The sequence below is a fragment of the Palaemon carinicauda genome, chromosome 19 (assembly GCF_036898095.1).
Source record: "Palaemon carinicauda isolate YSFRI2023 chromosome 19, ASM3689809v2, whole genome shotgun sequence".
Taxonomy (NCBI): domain Eukaryota; kingdom Metazoa; phylum Arthropoda; class Malacostraca; order Decapoda; family Palaemonidae; genus Palaemon; species Palaemon carinicauda.
The window spans coordinates 52,895,637-52,901,020 of record NC_090743.1 but is presented as its reverse complement, the minus strand read 5'-3'; positions in this window follow the sequence as shown (position 1 = coordinate 52,901,020).

Genomic DNA, 5,384 nt, shown 5'->3' with positions numbered 1-5,384 from the left:
TTATATAGATTAGGTTTTTTAGGTGCATTCAGATCAACTGTAGCTCTTATGATACTTGATGACTATCCTTTCTTTAGAAGCCTTTGGAATCTATTTATAACTACAGTACGCTCCTCATCGAAAATCACGGCTAAATATTTAGATATATATGCTTACACACGGGCACACACACCCGTCTCACCATGGGATGACTACACCCTCTCTCTCCATATCCGAGGGACGGGGAGAGATCAGCGTGACCGGAATAATATATATATATATATATATATATATATATATATATATATATATATATATATATATATATATATATATATATATATATATATATATATATATATATCGAAAGACTTGTTCTTTATAGTTTAGAGGTGATCAATCTTTTCCAAAACTCTTCATTAGACAACTTATCTTACCATCATTTACATCCCATACCAAAAACGTACATTATATGGATTAGGGACATGGGTAAGGAGTTTCAATTTTATGTAAGAAATCTGTTTTTTTTTTTTTTACGTTTTATGATCAAATGTTTTCTTAGTGAAAGCATTGTTTTTTATCTGTTTTACGGGAATATTCTTCGAATATATAATTTTTTTGCGGAGCTGGTGACGTGGAGAAGAGATGAAAAGGTTTTCCATGTTATATGTAACGAGTCTGAAAATTTTCGCTTCACAACATAAAATAAATCCTCAATTCCAAGATACCTTTTCTGGGATTTCTCTCTCTCTCTCTCTCTCTCTCTCTCTCTCTCTCTCTCTCTCTCTCTCTCTCTCTCTCTCTCTCTCTCTCTCTCTCTCCGCCATGTCTATGCACAGATCTCGTCTTTTCACTTGCATTGCCGTGCTCACGGACGCGAACCTTTGTTCGAGGAACCTGCATGCGAACATCATATGAATACAGACGGCTACAAAAGACGGTCGCCAGTGAAGGGACTCTACAAAAGATGTTTGGTTCTTCTTTGCAAGAGCCAGAGAGAGACATAGAGAGACGCAAATCGGATCGTCTCTTGTCAATAGGGTTGTAGATCGTCCTCCTTCTCTTCCTCGTTCTCCTAATACTATTCTTGTTTTTCCTCTCCCCAAATTTCTCCTGACTCTTGCTTCTTCCAGTATCTTCTCCTCATTGTCCTTATTGATTCAGCCTTCGTCATATATGTACTTACTGTTTCTCCTGCCTCTTGTCTGTTCCAGTTGTTTTTTTATGATCCATATTCGGTTAATCTTTTTTCATACTTTTGCTCAGAATTTCGCTTGCTCGCTTACTTATTATTTTGCTTATTGCTCTCCTTTTCCTTCTTGTTCGAGAAATTTTAACTTGAATTCCCGTCTCCCTACTTCTCCTCACTGCCCCCCCCCCCTTTTCCAAACTCGGTTTATTCCCGTTTGTCTTTGATTTGAATTGGTCTTTCGCGAACCTCATTCATTGATTTGTGTAAAAAGGCATCGCAGTGACTGTGGTCGTCGACGTTGCCTAATCACATGAATACAAGGCCTTGCCTGATAGAATGTTCTTAAAATTCTCAAATGATTGTTTTCATTATATCAGTGAGTTTTATTATTATTATCATTATTATTATTATTATTATTATTATTATTATTATTATTATTATCATCATCATTATTATTAATATTATTATTATTTAAGGTATACGATTCCAGTGGGAAACGCTAGAGAGAAAGAGAGAGCCTTACCTTATTTGCCTTATTGCCTTATTTTTTGTTTGGGTTCCCCCAGGTCCCTCAGTGTGAGGCACCTCGTATATCCACCAGAGAGTTGCTAATGCATCTTCCGGTGTATTTTGCATCTTCCAGTCTTGGATGGTCTGGGATGCATCTTAGGTATTTATCGAGCTTATTCTTAAACACATCTACGCTCACTCCTGATATGTTTCTTAGATGAGCTGGCAGCACATTAAATAGTCGCTGCATTATCGATGCTGGTGCTTAGTGGATTAATGTCCTGTGCGCCTTTCTCAGTTTACCTGGAATGCTTTTTGGCACTATTAATCTACCTCGGCTTGCTCTTTCTGATATTTTAAGCTCCATGATGTTTTCAGCAATTCCTTCTATTTGCTTCCATGCTTGTATTATCATGTAGCGTTCTCTTCTCCTTTCTAGACTGTATAGTTTTAAAAATTGCAGTCTTTCCCAGTAGTCAAGGTCCTTAACTTTTTCTATTCTAGCAGTATAGGACCTTTGTACACTCTCTATTTGCGCAATATCCTTTTGGTAGTGTGGGTACCATATCACATTGCAGTACTCGAGTGTACTACGCACATAAGTTTTGTAAAGCATAATCATGTGTTCAGCTTTTCTTGTTTTAAAGTGTCTGAATAACATTCCCATTTTTGCTTTACATTTAGCCAACAGTGTTGCTATTTGGTCGTTGCATAACATATTCCTATTTAAAATTACACCAAGGTCTTTAATTGCTTCCTTGTTTGTGATTGTCTCATTATTAGGTCCCTTGTATGCATACACCATTCCTTCTCTGTTTCCATAATTTATTGATTCGTATTTATCGGAGTTAAATACCATCCTATTTATCTCCGCCCATTCATATATTTTGTTTAGATCTCTTTGTAGTGAGTTCCTATCTTCATCACAAGTAATTTCTCTACTTATTCTTGTGTCATCGGCGAAACTTCTCACTACGGAGTTTTCAACATCACAGTCTATGTCTGAGATCATAATAACAAATAGCAGTGCAGCTAATACCGTGCCTTGGGGCACACCAGATATTACCTGGGCTTCATCTGATTTCTCGTCATTTGCAACCACTATCTGTTTTCTGTTTTGCAGGAATTATTTTACCCATTTTCCTATCTTTCCCACAATATTATGCTTTCTCATTTTTTTCTCTCCAATATGTTATGGTCTACCTTGTCAAAGGCTTTTGCAAAATCTAGATAGATCACATCTGTGTCTTTTTCATTTATCATATTATTGTATATGTTTTCATAGTGTGCTATCAGTTGGGTCTGTGTACTTTTTCCAGGTACGAAACCGTGTTGACCCATATTAAACAAATTATTTTTTACCAAATGGTTCATTATTTTCTTTTTTATTACCCTCTCATACACTTTCATAATATGTGATGTTAGACTAACAGGTCTATAATTGCTTGCCTCATGTCTTGATCCACTTTTGAAGATAGGGGTTATATAAGCTAATTTATGTTTAACATATATCTCGCTCATATCTACACTCTGTCTTAGCAGTATTGCAAGCGGCTTCGCGATAGTGTTTGCAGTTTTTTTTAACAAAGTCGCTGGAACTCCATCTGGTCCGGCGGCCGATCCATTTTTAATTTCGTTTATAGCCGTGACAATATCTGCTTCATTAATATCTATATCCGTTAGATATTCAACATTTTCTTCTCTCATTTCTGTTTCATTATTCTCATTCGCAATTCTTGGCGTGAACTCACTCTTATATTTTTCTGCTAATATGTTGCATATTTCCTTTTTTTCATTCGTTAGCCGTCCTTCAATTCTTAGAGGGCCTATTTCTATTCTCCTTTTATTCATCTTTTTTGCATAGGAGTAAAGTACTTTGGGGTTTCTTTTTATATTTTGAAGTGTCCTTTCTTCTAAGTCCCTTTTTTCATTTTCTTTCGACTGTATAATCTTTTGTTCTGCATTTTCTATCTTACATTTTATTTCCCTCATTTTCCACACATTTTTTTCTTTTGCAAGATTTTTCTTCCACTTTCTAATTTTCTGAAATAAGATCCTTCTGTCTCTTGGTATGCACGTCTTTTGTTTATTGTTTTTTTTCGGTACATATTTTTCAACAATTTTCTCCAGTATTTTGTACAGTATGTCCGTATTTACCTGTATATTATCACTTATAAGTACATTTTTCCATTCTTTATTCAGTTCTTCATTTATTTCTGACCATTTTATATTCTTACTGTAAAAATTATATTTTCCATATCCTTCCCAAAGTTTTGTGCTTTTATTAATTCTGTGATCACTTGCTTTGGAATGAACTATCAATTCTATGACATTGTGGTCTGAAATTCCCGTGTTATACACTAATATTTCTTTAACATAATTCACCTCATTCACAAATACTAGATCTAGGACATTTTCCTTTCTTGTTGGAATGTGGTTTATTTGTTGCATATTATGTTCTAATAGCATATCTTGAAGCTTTTCAAATTGCCACTTATCTTCTGCGCTACTATTACTCTCTTTTTTATATGTATACATACAACCACTTTCTTCTATCCGTTCTTTCCAATCCACGAAAGGAAAGTTAAAATCTCCGGATAGGAGTATATTCCAGTCTTTATGGTTTCTACATATATCATCTATTTTTTCTATTATTATGTCAAACTCCTTAGTATTTGGGGGTCTGTAAACTACAATATTCACTAGTTTTTCAAATTCAAATTCTACCGCAGAGAGAGAGAGAGAGAGAGAGAGAGAGAGAGAGAGAGAAAGAGAGAGAGAGAGAGAGAGGGGATTGCTCAGTGTTTTGCAATGTTCCTGCTGAAATAATATGGATTATTATTATTATTATTATTATTATTATTATTATTATTATTATTAATATTATTATTATTATTATTCTATAATATTGATTATTATGATGTTTGTTGAGTGGGTTCACCATTCAAGTAGTTGCTTCTTTTTAGCAGCCTTTTTACAATATGCACAAAGGCCACTTACTTCTTCCCGTCCTCCATCTCAAATAAACACCGACGGATTAATAATCTGTTCCCTAATGCAGACAAACCGCACGGAAAATAACCGATCGCATGCAGACATGCTCTTTGACATGCGGAAATCTGCCGCACGGTTTCAAACCGCTTGTGTGAGGCGGATCGAAGTTCTTCTTTTTCTTCTTCTTCTTCTTCTTCTTCTTTTCATAGGCAGAAAGAAAGCACCATCATTTTGCTATGACGATTCCAGGGGAAAATGTTATCTAGATGTATATGTAGATTGTAAGGTGATGGTGTTTTTTTTATTCTATTCCACCTCCTTTGGTATATTCTCATTTGCATGATATGATGAGAAGAAAGGACGGGTGGAAAAAATATATACGGTATTGGAAACGGAGGGAGAAAAATAATTGAAGTCTCAGGAACAGAATAAAAAAGAATTGGTAAATAAAAATCATTAGACAGAAATGTGATCGTTTCGTTTTTTATTTATTTATTTTTTTTATGGGAATTTGGTCATTTACATAATATGGTCGGGAGGTGGGAAGAACAAGAAAAATTGATCGCATTGGAAATGGAGATAGAGAATAGGTGAGGTCTCAGAGAGAGAGAGAGAGAGAGAGAGAGAGAGAGAGAGAGAGAGAGAGAGAGAGAGAGAGAGAGAGAGAGAGAATTTTAATGCAAAATAAGTAGATTATTTTCGGGAACAC